At 37.1% G+C, this 17,052-nt stretch overlaps 1 protein-coding gene across 1 annotated transcript in view; it reads left to right on the top strand.

Moving 5' to 3' along the window:
* The window catches only part of Mid1 (midline 1), a 354,023-nt gene that overhangs the window by 115,761 nt on the left and 221,210 nt on the right, over positions 1-17,052 (top strand). The window lies entirely within an intron of this gene.

Below are 17,052 nucleotides of genomic sequence, written 5' to 3'. Positions count from 1 at the left end.
TGAAAGAAAAAAAAAGAAAAATAAATTGGAATACAGACCATTGATATGTTGGAGTACAATAACTGAGAAAAATTAAAAATAATAAAAACAAAAAGTAACTGCATTAAAGCAAAAAAAAAGAAACCCTGCCATTTTGCCTATCAAAATGGTCAAATATTGGAAATTTCATGCACTTTGCCTAAATATGTGAAAAAAAATTTAAAGCCCAAGTGTTTTTAACTGTCTTTAGGGGAAACACACTAGTTAAATATGTTTTATAGTGAATGTCGATGTAAATAGTGGGTTAATGTAATAAATTGAATAATGATCAATGAATTTATCACCGGGCCTATGTTCTATTTGTTCAACGTGGGACATGCCCATGTCTCTGAAACCCAGCTAAATGGACATGAAAACAGCAGTTTTGGCCTTTTCAGGGTGAAGCTTGTAGCTTCTCAGTGCCAAAGTGATTGCTTGGAAAAGGCAACCTTTTTAGATGCACAATTGTCTTGCATCTCCCAGGAATTTCTGTTTTCTCTCTAATGAGTCAGAATTTCAGTTAGGTGGCATAAGAAGTAATCATCCAATGTGTGGCTTGGCCTGGACCTAGCCTAAGCTTCACTCATTTGCTTCCTTTGAAGCCGGCTAACCATCCTCCTGTGCTCCCAACCTCCATCAACCTTGGAGGAACTGATACTTAACCAAAATTATGCAGAATGCACCGATTGCTTAAGAGCAGGAGTCATTTTGTTACCATTCCGTTAATCCTCTTTTACTTAACTGGTTTAAAAAAAAAACATGAATTATTTATATGTGCCTGAACCACCAGCCCACACATTTTATTGTCCCATAATAAAATTAGTTCCATAGAATATACATTTTCAATAACTAATAAATGTTAAATTGCTGACACACAATATCCAGGCATTCATTTTTATGGCTTGAATAAATGCTAGGAAAACACAACATAATTTATTTATGTATATCAGGAAAATGACCAGATAATTTCTACTAACCATTTTCCTGTTAGCTGATTTATGATTATATGTCTTTATTCAATAGCAAGGTCTTGACTTTGAAAGATTCATTCACATAGCTCCAGCAACATGGTGCATTTATTTAAACCACACTTGACTAGTGGTATATAAATAATCTCACCCAAACCATATTGATTTCCCAAAGGGAATATTAAATGCTAAATAACTTTACAGATTGGAAGCAGTCCTGTCTCTGCCTTCATTTTTGATATAATAAAAAATGATGACATTGTAACTAGCTTATTTTTAATAATTCACACATTGAGAGCAAAAGAAAATATTACACCATCGCTGGGGGACATGAACTCTGGATTGCAGAGCATGTTCTCCTTTCCTTAACAAATGATAATGGATTGACCACATCATGATGTATGTTATGGATTAAGAATGTGTCTACTTATAATGGGGCTATAAATAAGCACAGTGTATTATTCTCTAGATAGCAGATACATACACAACAAAAAATCTTTAAGGAGAATGAAGCTTACACATCTTTCATTAGTCTGCATACAATCTTTCTGAAGTATGTAACATCCTTATTGTTAAAGGTCACAAAATGAGACAACATGTAGCTCTTGGGCAATGAGAATGATTTTGATGACATTGGTAAGCATGGCTAGATGGTCATACAACAGTTTTCCATCCCCTTCTGGACATGTGGCTGGGCTTCATTCTCCAGCTTCTCTTTTACTTATTGACAGCCATGTGCCCATGAGTTTTTACTCATGGAATATCAGAATGCCAGTCATGGTTTCTAGAAATTTCATTACAATCTGCATATTTTCTCTTCTGCTTTTCTGTGGTGAAGGCAAAATCTCCAAGTACCTCACAGAGAGGGCAGACTGTTGAAATCTGGGTTCCTAAGTCTCTGTGTAAAAGGGAGCCTCTTGGAAGACCTGAGACCTTCATGTAACTGTCGTGTGAACAAGAAATAAATGCGCTTTACAAATTTTTGCAGCTGTTGACCTACCAAGACTAATGACACCACCAACAACCTGAAAATACTATGATAAGCCTAGAAATGTTGAAGCTAGAAATGCTTGATTCTGATCTCCCCAAATTCAGTACTTTCCTCACTTCCTAATTATAAAATTATACTTAGTAGCAACTATATCATGAACCACTGTCTTTGTAACTGAAGAAAATTTCACTGTGTTCATTTCCCAAACTGGAGATAGTTTTCCACCAAGAAAGCTTTCAGTAGAACAATATGAAACATGTTTTTGAGGTGGCAGACTCTACATGTCAGACTCTACATTATGGCATTTGATTATTAGTAGTTTTATGCTTTAGGAAGAAACTGGCTCTCTTAGAAGAGCCCCAAGCGGAGTAAGAGTTCACTAATTTCTTAAGCATGTGACTATTAGTTTGCGTTTATAAGAAGAATGGTTCTCATTTCACACACACCCTACCCCAGACACTTGGAAATGTCTGAGATACTTTCAGTTGTCACAACTTGAGCAGTAGAAGGTGCTACAAATATCTAGTGAGTGGAAGTCAAGAGTGGAAGCTAAATATCATATAATGCACAAGACAGCCCTCCACTATCAAAAACCGTCAATCCCCAAATGCCAATGGCACTGAAATTGAGAAACTTGGGTTAGATTGTGAGAGTCATGTCTGCGTTAGTGATTTTTGCCTAGTGAGCAATTAGTCATGCTTGACATGTGGGGAGTAATCAATTGCATCAGTTCAACGAGGGAGTGAAATGAAGGCTGGGAATGTATGTAGTTCAGTGATAGAACTCTTACCTATATTGTGCAAGGCCTGGGATTCCATCTCCTGAACTGGAAAGAAAGAAAGGAAGAAGAAAAGAAAGAAAGAAAGAAAGAAAGAAAGAAAGAAAGAAAGAAAGAAAGAAAGAAAGACAGACAGACAGACAGACAGAAAGAAAGAAGAGGGAAGGGGAAGGGGAAGGGGATGGAAAAAGAAAAGAAAAGGATTGAAGCTCTCCTAACTAGCAAAGAAGTCAGTGGAGCCATGTGTAGGCAATGAATAAGACAAGATTTGGGCCTCAGCTTTGTAGCTCAGTAGGAATGCACTCTTGAGTAAGCATCTCTACTTTTCTAGATCTTAGTTTCCTGATCTGAAAATTGGGCATAATAAATGGTACCAATTACCATAAAGATTAAATTAGATGACGTGTGTAGAATGCTTAACACAGTGGCTGATATGGCCTCAGTAAATATTAATGTTTCATTTTACTCAGAAGAAAATAAATGTTTCCTGAGTTTTATCATGTGCCAGGCACAGAATTAAGAATGAATATAGTCTTACTCAAACTTCTCAACAATATTGATAGAGTAAACCTTTTGAAACAAGAGAAGAAAGTGGGGTTTAAAGATGTTGAACAACCTGCTTAAGATCACACAGCTATTGAGATACACAAGCAGTGCGCAAATTGTAAGACTTGAAAGCCCGGGTTCTCTCTACCTCAGAGCGTTGGCTTCTTCACAAAACTCACACAACGTCATTGACTTCCATGAGATCAGAGATGTGAACATCATCCCATTTAGCTCTACAGAGCTATTTTCAGTATTGGCAATGTCTAGTGAACAAGGCAGCAGTATTCCACTTCCAGAAGGCTTGATTTAACATGCAATATATTCTGGCCAATACATTCAGCAGGTTACAAAATTCCTGTTCCTGTATTAATATCAGCCCTTGAAAATCAAAGTAGTAAGTAATAGATTTACTAGAAAGGAGGAATCCCTATATTCGTATGTCATGTTGTGCATTTTCTGTTTCATCTACTGGGTATCAAGCTTCTACAATCACACATGGCATTTTGGGACAGTACGTGATCCAGAGCTCCCAGCAAAGGTATTGTGGGTTTCTCAGAGCAATCTTACTGCCATACTACAGTAGGCATACTGGGAAAAGTCAAGTTTACTAATATAGATACAGTTTTCATTGTCATTTTAAGTTTTAAAATGCACAAATGTGACCTTGGAGTGCCATAAAACTTACATTAACTTCATAATAACAACGATATTTAATAAAATCTCAAATTTCCTACTAAAGCTTATCCAAAAGCCATCTAATGGTTAACAAGATCTAGCAAATTAAATGTAACAATGGTTTGAGAATCTAAACAAAATAAAATCATAAGGGAAGAGAAGCTAGGTGATTCTAATCTTTCTCATTTTTGTCTTCCTTTGTCTCATTCTTAGAATTGAATATTTCTCAACTCATCTCATCTTTCAATAATATTTGTCAATGCAATGGCATTTGGATTCTGGTGGGACTTTTACTGATATTTCATGTGCTGTGCAAGCTTGATGGAGCTCTGCTGGGTTCCAAAAAGCAAATGACTGAGTAAAGTCTGGGGACTCATAAAAGTTAAGAAGTCAGAGCTATGGTGATGGGAGGGGTGGGAGGCCATTTTGAATATGGCTGTTCCCTTTGACACCCTGCTATCCACCACCACACGGTAGCAACACATTGGTCCCTGGGCTCGCATTGAACTATGTTTTTCTTTAGAAAAAAGTTTCGTAGAAAAACTTTGACTTGCTAATGACATAATAAGTGAAGCTTAACACTAAATGTACCTTTAAAATGTCACAATTAAGTAGAACTAAAATATAAGCAAGAAAGATTTTATAACCACTTCAAAGCATGAGATGACTGATAGGTTCCTGTGCACACAAGGCAAGGTACTAGATGAAGAAAGGAGTTGGGCTAAGTATTTCCCTATGGAATGACTTTAAAGCATTCACTTGCATCATTTCCTCAGAAACTAGCATCGCATGGCTTGGGTTTTGAAGAATAGGCAACAACTGGTCTATCAACAAAAAAGTGTATGATAATAACTGTCCAAGAGATGTTTAGGGCACGGTTTCGTTCTAGTGATTTGTATTAGGGTAAGTGTCATTCCTGCTAATCAGACCTTGGAGGTAAAATAGAATTGGCAATTGGCCATTATATATTTATTTTAGTTTATTTTTCTCAGTACTGGAGATTTAAAGCCAGGGCCTTTGCACTGAACTACATCCCTAACCCTGTTTTTACTTTTTCGTTTGAGACAGAGTCTCCCTATATTGCTAAGTTGCCTGGGCTGGGCTGGAACTTGCAATCCTCCTGCCTCACCCTTCCAAAGTAATGGGATTATAGGTGCCATCATGCCCAATTTATGATTACAAAAGAAAAAGGAACGATTCTCTTTAAAAAGGAACTATTTTTTCCTCATTGAGTTTATCGATACATTTTAGGTATACTGCAGTTACATTCATCATTGGAATCTTCTATCTTTACATAACAGGTCTTGGTTCTCATTTTTCCCCCTTGTCCCTGCCCTCCCTCCACCCCCTCCTCCTAAGACTTTGTTTCCATTTTTTCACTTTCTCATATTTTTTCTTTTCCCTGATTTCCTTTCCCCTACCCTTCCCACTTCCCCTACACCTTTAGCCCTTTTCTTCCTATTTCACATTGTCAATTATCTCATTAGGATCTTATGTACTATTATAGTTTTTCACACCAGAGAAACTATTCGGTATTTACACATGTGTGACTTATTTATTTCACTTAGGAGTATATCCTCAATATGTATCCATTTTCCTATGAATGAATCTAAGTTCTCATTCTTTATGCCTGAGTAGTATTCCATTTTATAGAATTAAAAGAATCATATCACAGTGACATATGCACACCCATGTTTATAGTGGCACAATTTGTAATAGCTAAAACTTGGAAATAGCCCATTTGCCCATCAGTTGGAGAATGGATGAAGAAGATGTGGTATTTCTATAAAAAAGGAACTATTTTGAACAAGTGGTCACCTTTCTGGTCTTCTTTTCTTCCACCCAATACTTCTTGGCCTTTCCCATATGTAAAATGAGAAAATTTTATTGGAATAGAGGACTCAAAGACTCTCTAAAATTCTTAGCACAAAGAAATTTTGTTTTGTGAATGATATGTTGCCTTTATTTTGTGTTACAGAAAGGATATATTAAACATTCCCCCAATAGCTAAAAACTTGACTTTACATATGACGAGTGTAATGATTATCTGATTGTATTTTGCTGTTTCTTAGTTAGGCTATATAAGCTGGTAGCTAAATATCACTTGAACTGTGTGGATTCTGCAAACTATAAAATTTTCAACAGAAAGGAATAATAACATTTAAAGGTCACCAAAGCTGATGGTGTAATTTTGAGTTACTTTTTCTACTTGAATCCCAGCAAATTTTGTGCTTGCTCCTGGAACTCTGATGTGGTGACAAAAGTCCAACTAAAATATATTTACAGTACTAAATTGCACTGTGTGTTCATTGCATTAGCCACCTCAGGCTACCACAACGAAATACCACAGACTTTATGGCTTAAACAACAGAAATTTATTTTTTCAGTGTGGGAAGCTGAAAAGTGTCAGATTGAGGTACCCACCAACTAAGTTTCTGTTGAAGGCCCTGTTCCTGGCTTGCTATGGCTTCATAGGAATTTTCCTCTGTGTAGCTCTTAATGCAGGAGCAAGCTCTTTTGTGTATCTTTCTATAAGGACACTAAAAATATCCTAGAAGAAACCCAAACCCACCCTTAAAGTCTCATTTAGCCTTAATTACTTACACTAGAGCAGTGGTGGCACAGTGCTACAGTGGGCACGTGAACCAAATCCTCCCAGCAGCATCATATGAAACCTCAGTATTCAGGTTTAATGCAGCATTGGCGCCTTGCAATAAATCAGTGGGTTTGGGGTTGCAGTTTGGGCCTTCGGTCTCTAAAAAGTTTGCCATCACTGCACTAGGGCCTTGTCTTTAGATACAGTCACACGAGGGTTAAGGCTTTAACATGCGAATTTTGAGAGACACACATTCAGTCTATAACACTGATTAATTGCAGAAAAGAGTAAACTGTCCAGGAGAAGTCTTGACGACTGTCAACTAAAGTTCTTGGTGATTAAATGGTGGGAGAGAATTTGTAGTGATGCAAACCTGAGTCTTCAAGAAAATACAGTGGTAGTTAGGCAACTGGATCATGGATACACTTAAAGGAAATAAGATAATTAAAATATCTTATGTAAATGAGATTTAAATTAATAAAAAGTACTCTTTGTCTGATCTTCTCTCTGTATAGTGAAACTATTTATCAAACTCAGTTTGAAGATGTATCTTTCTGAACAGATTTTCCACAATCTTTGAAGACATGCTATAATAAACATTCTTCTCAGAGAAAATAATTTCAACACAGGACTCTTGACAGCTTTATTTTCAGGCCAGTAAGCTAGGATAAAAATTGAGCTCCCAAAGAGAATTGGCAAAATACTTTACTTGCTGTAATTAAAAAGGGGAAAATTTCTAAACCACAGTCATCTTCGATGCTAATGTGAACAACCAAATGTCATTTCCAGTGGACTTTTATATTTCCTTATTCTTGGCAAGCTGCTATAGCTCTGTGCAATTGGGAATCAAAAGTTTTTCCTTGAGATAAAAGTTCTCTTTGTGTTAAATGCAGAGTGGTACAGTTATCTTATATGCTCAATGCGTGCACACATTCCTTGCAGAAACCCAAGTTCAATAACTTTGAATTTGAATGCTTAACTTTACTACATCTTTAATAAAAAAATCATAGTAACTATGTACTTTTGGCAGAATATTTCATGTGGTCAATTTTATTTATTTGTACAATTGGAAAATGACTTGATTGCAACCATGTTGAAAATCTTTGCCAAGGTCTGAGCTTTTCTTACATTGGATTTTTATTTAAAAGATTGGTAACTTCGTTTTGTGATTTTATTTAGCTTTGTTCAATGACACAATGTGACTTAGGGGACATACTTGACAGAACTTGATACAGAGGAACGCAAATGCAAACTTTTGGATTACAGATCCTTGAAGTTGAGCTGCTGTAATAAACAATCTATGTCCATGGAACTACAATATTAAAGTTAGGATATCACCTTGGTATTGGGCATACAAATAAGTAAGTCATTGATAACTTCCAGATGTTTCTTTTTTTTTTTGAACTGCTGCTGCCTCTCCTCTACTTACTTCCCTCTTCTTTAAATGGAACAACGTTTACATTTTGTACTTCCCAAAGAAATTTCACCAAGTGCTCCACTTCTAATTCACCAGTCATGGAATGGCATCCCTGTGTGTTTGGGAAGAAACAATGGGCATATCAAAGAAAGCTGAGAAACTAGGGGAGGCCAGCCCCCTATTCTGTACCTCTAAGCATGCTGAAGCCGTGTTTGGCAGACTTTGGCCACTGTCTTTTGTGTATATGTCAAAATCTTATACAAAGACTAAGATGCCTTTTGAATGGCTTCACTATTTTTGCACATTTCCATGAGGCCTGTTTACCAGCCTTAAGATGTAAATGGAAGTGAAATCCTAAATCTGTTCTAGCTAGGATGTAAGGGTCTAAGGAAGGAATAACACTTCATCACTAATGGGATTCACACTTTGTTAGAAAATAGCCCTGTTGCTCTAACCTTTGCTTGCATCAACAGTGGCTGCTTTAGAATGAGTATTTGCTTTTCCTCTTGCCTGTGAGGCTACATTAATTCCTTTTTCCAGCTTGATGGTCTGCCTGTTCTGGATTTTATGTTTTACAAAAAGAAGTTTTCCAGCAGTGCATTCTTAACGCTTGTGTCCAGGCTTGCGAGCCACTATTTAGTTATCTAAAGAAATGATATTTTGTCCTCATTTTTTTCAGAGAAAGTTGTAGATGGCATTAAAAAACACTATAAAGTATACACATTCATTTTACTCACTGATGTTACAAAAAAAAAAACACTCTGTAATCTTCACACAGAGTAGCAGCAGCCTTTTTCCAATCATAGAGTTGAAAATATTGATTCTCCTTTAATTCTATGCAGTCAAGGCAAATTCTGTTCTTTTCCTAAGATGTATGAAAGAGGATACCCTCTGTTTTGCCATGCTATTATATAACATCATGCCTCATAATCTATTATTTGAAATCATGCTGTGGAAATGTAAAAAAAATTTTCTTTGCAAATTTCTTTTCCCCCATTTTCTATGCTCATATCTTGCATAGTCCATAAGACATAAAATATATTAAATATGAAGAAAATTGCAATAAATTTTCTCTATCATACCATATCTTTACTTTTGAGCTTCATTACAGTAAATCTTTATCAAAGTAGCAAGCTAGCTACCTTCCTTAATGTAAATGCAAGTGTCTATTTAAGCAATGCACGCTATGAAAGAATCTAGGCCGTTCTTTAACGTATTCAAAGATAATATTTGTGATCATCTGACTAAAATTATACACACTGTCATGTCCAGAAGTTTATTTTGCCTCACAAAGGCTGAGAGTGACACCAACAAGAAGTATGATGTGATTCTTCTGGAGGAAGAGGCAGACTCCCGTAACTGCAGAAGGAGGAAAGGAGCCACCTTGATTAAATCAGAACCACGGAAAACAAGTGATGAGTCCAGTGTGAGTTTCCAAGCAAAAGTCACAAGACAAAATTCCAAGATGCAGCCAACAGTTGGCAGTGAAGCTGCTTCTCCAAATAACACCTCCTTGTAGAGGATAAAAGAAAGGGTGCCCAGGGATTTATTGAGGGTTGATGGTTCAAACCAGTGAAGCCACCTGATAGAACAGAAGTGTGTGTAACTTACTTGCACAATTGCAGCACTTCCTGTCGAATTAATCTCTTGTTCACCCTCTTGGGAAGCCTCTTCCGTGTGCTATCATCATGTTGAGGAGGAAAGAAAGCTTCTTCCTCCAGTCTGTTAGGTTCATCAGATGGAGCCTTGCAGAATTAACTTAGTGAAACAGTAACAGGAAAAGGGGGATTTATTTTATATATATACTGGGATACTCACAGAAAAGAAGTAAAATCCACAGACAGGAATTAGACCGGGAGGCTTGTATACCATTTTAACAAAATGCCTATGAATTTGTAAGGAAGTGACAGGACAAAGAAAAGGGACTTGGGAAAGTAAGTATACTGGGGAAGCCAGTGCAAGACAATTGGTAAAGGTTATTTACGCAGATTTAAGTCAATGCCATCTCTTGTGATAAAAGTTGTCTCATGTATGTGCTAAAAGAGAAGGGAGTGGGGCAAAGAATGGAGAACTTTTCTTTTTTTGTTTTTCTTTTTTGCATCTGCTATTTCTCAATTACCTTGAGCTCAAAATAATATTTATGTCAAAGTGACATATTTTGTGGTGGCGTATTCTGATTCTCTTATGGGGATGTGTTTGTAGATGTGAAATGAGAACAGTAAGGATGCCGATTTACTTACTATGTCATGGTGCTCCACTACCGCTCCTAAATTGCTAAATTCAGCTGACCTTACTATTGAAAAGATATAATCTGTATATGTAAATACCAGTTTTTTAAAAAAATCGAGACAAACCATTACTTACACTTTAGTTCATTCAAGGGTGAGCACAAGTTAATGTTATCAGACTTCACTTCATCATTTCTTCTGCATGATTTAAGAATGAAGGTAGGTGTCACCACATCAGAATGTCAGCATGTGACAATAGTCTCCCCCAATAAATGCCCCCCCGGACACAGCTGAAATCTCAGCCTGCCTGTGGAGGTCATAGCTCGGTAGGACATATTGTATCCATCATTGTCCAACTTGCTAGAAAGTCTTTTAAAACACACAAAGCAGGATATGTATCAGAACACTAAAGGATAAGAAATAACTTTGAAGTCTTTGTCTCTGTAAATACTGTATTTCAAATGATTACATAAGCAGTTCTCAACTGAGTGGAGTATGAGGATGATTTTACCCCCAGGGAACATTTGGCAAACTCTGGAGACCATTTTTGGTCATCAGAACTGGAATGTGGGCAACACTATTTGCTTCCCATGGGTAGAGGCCAGGGATACTGCTGGCATCCTATAATGCACAGAATAGTCCCAAACATAAATAGCATAGAGATGGAGAAATCCTGCTTTTGATCATCATGCACCACATGTCAGTGTGTAGCCACCTCCTGCCTCCCAATCATGGCTCCAAAAACAAACCACCACTGGCAGGACACCCACAGATACCATGCCAGATATTTAGAAAGAGACCAAAATCTTCAATCAATCCGTAAGAGCCATATGTGTTTTAAACTACCACAATGAGTCATGAGCAAAGATATTTGAGTCATACTTTTTTATTAGACTCCTTCACAATGGAATTATCATGGAAAAAAGTCAACAGTGATGGGTGGACACAGGCATTCAGTATAAATCATCTCTCTTTTTTTCTGAGGGCTCCCAGCTAATTGGAGGAAATTCTCATCCTCTGTTTCCCCATTGCAAGCTTCCTTGGGTTGCTCTCAGTGTTTCTTTTGGTTTTATTTGGACTAACTTGAGTTTCTGGAACATCCCTGAGGCATTCTGAGATCCAGTCCTTTGAATGTTGATCCTTGGATGGATCATTAAAGAGCCATTAGGAGCTGGCAGTGTGTCCCTTTCTACAATAAAGTCAGCGTTTTCACTCACTGAGAGTAGCTCTGTGAATCCTTTGTTTCTACTTCTTGGAAAAAGCAAATTTTTGTAACTGAGAAGCAAAACCACCTGGTAGATTTCTGAATTAAAGGAATTCTTCAATCTCCCAGGTATTTTGTAAATGGGAGAAATGGTATTGGAGCCTTGGGCGATATTGTACCCTATACTTCATGAAATGGAGGGGAAAGGGCAGCAAATGTTTAAGAAAGTAAAAGTTTTTTACTATATATTAGAACTGTATTAAAGATAAGTTTTTTAAAAAGTTGGGTTGATTATGAACAAGGGACAGCCTCTTACCTGCTCCAGGCAAGGCAATTGTTAGGAAATAGGGAAAAATTGTTGACCGTGACCACGTATCAATTAATGTCATTTTTTGATATATCACTGTTCTCAAGCAAATCCTAATATACCTTTCCAGGCCCTCTCTGCTGTAGAGTAACAGGTCCAATAGAAATACAATGGAAGCCACATATGAAACTCAAATTTTTCAGCTAACAAAATTTTAGAAAAAGAAACTAGATCAAATTAACTGTAATTATGTTTTAATTAAACCAGTCTATTCAAGCTATCACCATTTCAGCATGTAATTGATATTCTAAATTAATTAAGGGGAATTGCTTTACTTTGAACTCTGGTGTGTATTTTTACATTTCTGACACTTCCTTATTCATACTCAGTAGACTCTGAGTGATGGTTAGTGGACTTAGGGCTGCTTCACTAGACAGTACAGTCTGTCCTATTTCTCCAATTCTCTCTTCTTTTTACTTTGCCATATAAAATTCAGAATCCAGCCATGGCGAACTTCTTTCAACTCTTTTGCCATGTTCGTTTTGCTTTTTTCTCTGTGATTGTACAAGTCTCTCCCTGGAATACTCTCTCTTCAACACCTTTTTCACTGTACTTGTCTAATCCTTACTTGCTTTTCACAAGACTAAGTCCTTAGGAAAAAAGTTATGGAGATAAAACTTTTATTCTGCACTCATTATGTTCAGTGAGTGGGAGCTGCAAATTTAAACTGACAAAACAGATCACCAAGAGAAAAGACAGAATTCATTTATACATGCAACGTGCATATAGGATATATAACTCAGAGGGGTGATTACAGTTTGGGCTTATAACTTATTGGGGAAAAAGGAAGTGTCACTGGTATCCTGGGGTGCCAGAACTCTCTTCAGGTTCTTATCGTCCTGAACAAGGGGTTGGACAAGACACAAGCAAAAGGTAGCAAGGTTTTACATTTACTAACGATAGAAAAAGTATACTCTGCCCAATGACAGCAGGCCACTGAGAAAGAGAGATCACAGTGGTGATGAGGTTAATGGCCAATGCCTTCTGTAGCCCCCATTCTTCAGGCTAACATCAGATCTAGACTGTCCTATCAAAAACTTGTTAGATTTCACTCCAGAACAACTGAAGATAGCACTTTCTAATTGATCCCAGTGCAGGGCTTGGGAACTGTTTTTCAGCATATGTATTCTGCATCTTTGGGAATAACAAGTCACACCCACCTGCGCCCCCCCGCTGGCCACACCCTAATCTCTTGCCTCACAAGGGAGGAGAAAAGATTGCTAGGGAATAACAACAAATAGGCTTCTATAGAAGAGACAGATGGATTTATAGAAAAATCAGCAAGAGTTAAGGAACTTTGTGATCATCTTTGTTTACGTAGATGCAACTGGTCTTTCCGTCTTCTTCATGTCCATGAAACTCCACTGAGGCCAGTAGGAGACTTTAGTCCATTCTGTCACATAGGGCCTGAGTTTTGTCCACCCATGGCTCTCTGTCAAGCCAGGTCTTCAAAGTTTTCTGCTAGACACTAAACATTCATCCACCAAATGAAGACAAAGAAGAATAGACTAAGTAAAGAGGCAGCATGCCAGCCGGTAAATATTTCTGGCTTTGCAGGCTATATAAGCTCTGTTCAAACTAGCCAACTCTGTCACTGTTACACAAAAACATTTAAAGATGCTATGTCAACCAACTAAGAGGGATATATTTCAATAAAACTATTTACAAAAATCAACAGGGAGCCAGATTTAGCACATGGGTCATAGTTTGCTAACTACTTATCTGAAGTCATATATGTCATGATAGGAAAACAAAAAACAAAAAACAAAAAGCAAAAAACAAGGATTCCCTTAGCATAAAGCATTATCTCTTCTCCTGTAATTCATGCAAATAATATGTAATAGTATAACATTTGACACATGGCCATGAAGAAAATTGGCTATTTGGGAAAAATATTGAACCTCATCTCATGCCATAAACTAAATAAAGATCAATTCAGTAATCAAATAGAAAAAAATGAAACTATAAAAAGTAACTTGTACCTTTATTTGGTCACTGAATAAGGAAAGAAGCTATAGATGTAAATCCAGTGGACAAAAAAATCGATATATTTGTTAACATAATTTCTTGCTTTTTGAAAGATCAAAAATGTTAAAAACAAATAAAAAGTCAGGCCTCTAATGGAATGAAAATCCTTGTTAGGAATAGAAAGAAGTAATATCCTTGATTAGAGTCCAAACTAATAAGAGAAGTATGAAAACTCTGGTTACAAAAATGAGGAAATGACTTCAATAGACAATTTAGAGAAAAGAAAATATAAAGATTTTATAACTTCATACTCTATCCAAATATGTAAATTAGGGCTGGTCCTGAGTTTGATCCCTGGTACCAAAAGAATAAAAAAACCCCAACAAAATATGTAAATTATCTGGGAGGCTGAGTCAAGAGAATTTCAAGTTTAAGCCCAGCCTGACCATATGATTTTTATCTTTTTTTCTCCTAATAAAAAGTTCTTAAAAAATACTGTTTAATGCTAGCATAGTTTAGTAAGAAAATCTCATGTCCTGCTGATTGAAACATAATTTGAAAAAAGCTTTTGGAAAGCCATTTCAGTTGGCACCAGAGCTTTAAGTGTTTTGACTCAATGTTTTCACTTGGACTCAATCTTAAAGAAATAACCATATTGGGGCCAGGGCTTTAGCTCAGTGATGCCACTGCCTGCCTTGCAAGCACAAGGTCCTGAGTTCAATCCCTGGTACAAAGAAAGAAAGAAAGAGAAAGAAAGAGAAAGAAAGAAAGAGAAAGAAAAGAAAGAAAGAAAAAGGAAAGAAAGAAAAGGAAGGAAAAGAAAGGAAAGAAACCATGAACACACATCCAATTTATGTTGCAAAATATTTCATGTATGTACCCCACAAGATTGCATTTGGCTGCATGTAACAGAAGCTCTATTATGGTGGCCATGGGTGTGGTAATGCATGCCTGTATTCCCTGCAATGGGAGGCTGAGGCAGAAGGATCAGTAATCCAGGCCCACACTGGGCAACTTAGCAACTTAGCGAGATGCTAACCCAAAATGAAAAATTGAAAAAGGGCTGAGGACATAGCTTTGTGGAAAGGCCATGGGTTCAATCACATGAAGAGAGAGAGAGGAAAGAAGAGAGGAGAGGAGAGGAGACAGAGACAGAGACAGGGAGGGAGGGAGAGAGGATCCTATGTTGGGTTAGGAGAGGCTCCTCTCCCAATGCAAGAAGAAGCCGGGCCCAGGCAGTCCCAAACTGAAGCTGATATTTGAGAATTCATCCATGCAGCTTCTTGCTGTGCCTTTTGTCTTCATGGTCTCAGGTTCCAGGCTGGAAGAAGGGAAACATTTGAGAGACAAATGGCTGCCCCATATTATTCAGAAAAAGATTCTGTCTCGGGACTTTTTCCCTCTCTCTGATTTTGCTACGTGGTCCTTCCTGCCTTTGCAGGAGCCTGGGTAAAATTGACTTACCAAAGGGATTAATTCAGCTGCAAATGAAATTGGAGTTGTTTCAGGCCAAATGAAGGTGCTCCTGGATGTGAGACTGGCAACTCCACAGGTTGGACTGGCATGAGCATATGCTGCTGCCCAGACACTTTGCTAAGGGAGGACTTGATATACCACCCTGCTGTGGAATCCACAGATCATCTCTACTTCAGAGCCAGGGGCTGCACAACTGTGGAGCATCATTGTACCAAGCATTCTTTCTTCTAGAGTGGCCTGTGTCTGGGCTACATTAACCATATCATTCTGATCTGCGCATAACACATCTTAGTTCTTTTTACTTCTTAGATCTTTTTAGTATCCACATTTTCTACATTGAACATGTATTACTTAAACTTAAAAACTAAAAACAAACAAACAAAAAAAAAAAAACCATGTTTTGGAAAGATGTAGCAAAGTTGCTTTTGTGCAGAGCAACCCTAGCCTTCAAGATTGGCTGAACCTTAGTCACCAACAGTCCAGCAAGCCTATGTCATATCGTAGAGCACTTGCTTGTGAAAGATTAAATTTGCACAAGAATAACTGGCCCTTTGGATGGGTGAAATCTACTGTTTCTCTGTGTATGCATGGGTACTACAAGTGAATAATAAAAAAGATCCAAATTCCAGAGATGAGGACCGGAGACCCCAGCTCCAGAAATAAGAGGACCTGTGTTTACTTGGGATGTTAATGCTTTTGTCACTATGAGTTGATAGAAACATTTGAAGTAGTACTTTTCCAGTTTCCAGAGAATTGGAGCTCAGTGGATACATGCATGCTTTTAGAGGAATACCTTTGAAGAATTCAAGTAGTATTTCAGCAGAAAGTAGGAGAGATTTCAGTTGGGGTCACAAATAGTAAATGAGTACAACTGAATACAGCATGCCAAAAGTGAGTGAAAGCTGATAACTGCTAAATTGGTTTACAAGTTTAGTAAAACTGTGTTCTTGCTAGTGTTACATAAGTGATCGTCATTTCGGTAGGGTTGTTTGTTTAATTCACTCTCACCAATGCCCCCATTTTGTCATTGTTGACTATGGATTCCTCTCTTGCCACAGTGCCACCCTACTCTGAAATTTATCCACGCATCCTTTCTAATATCTTGCTTAAATAGTACTTTCAAACTTAGCAATTCGGTTTCTAAAATGTTGTATTTTAATATGTTTTTTAAAAATACTAATGTTCAGGGAAATGGCAGTGACAGTAGAGCATACTACATTAATGAACACCAGACTTCCTTTCTGATATCCTAGTCTCTGTAGGACTATATCCTACTAACACAGTGCAGTGATTAAAATATGAATTTATCATTATTATCTTCAATCAGGTATAACCAATTTGGAGACAAGTTACATTTCTTTTCCTAACATATGTTCTTATTTTTAAAAACTTACATTTTATGTTGTTAGTGGCTCTTTTGTTATTACAAATGACAAAGAACATTCTTATTTTTACATCCCTCATATACTTTAGACACTTTCCATCAATTAAATGTTTCCCATATAGCCAAACAACAAATTCTTCCCACAAGAAGAAAAAAGAAAATTTTTTCTTCTTTGCGAGGAAGCATTCTAATTGGCTTCCAATTATCTAAAAAAAATTAGGTCAACCTTTCTGACAGTTAACTTGGGTTATTGTCCTCTGAGGTTCATTTTGAAATACCTTTTAATTTGCTATGCATGTTCATTATAAGAATATTATAGGGCCGGGGATTTAGCCCAGTGGTTCCAGCACCTGCCTTGCAAGCGTAAGGTCCTGAGTTCGATCCCCAGTACCAAAAAAAAAAAAAAAAAAAAAAAAAAAAAAAAAAAAATATAGAA

This window comes from Fukomys damarensis, unplaced genomic scaffold, assembly GCF_012274545.1.
Source record: "Fukomys damarensis isolate Sample0158 unplaced genomic scaffold, DMR_v1.0_HiC HiC_scaffold_39, whole genome shotgun sequence".
Classification (NCBI taxonomy): domain Eukaryota; kingdom Metazoa; phylum Chordata; class Mammalia; order Rodentia; family Bathyergidae; genus Fukomys; species Fukomys damarensis.
The sequence above is the reverse complement of the archived record's forward strand: the minus strand, read 5'-3'. Positions and strand labels throughout refer to the sequence as shown.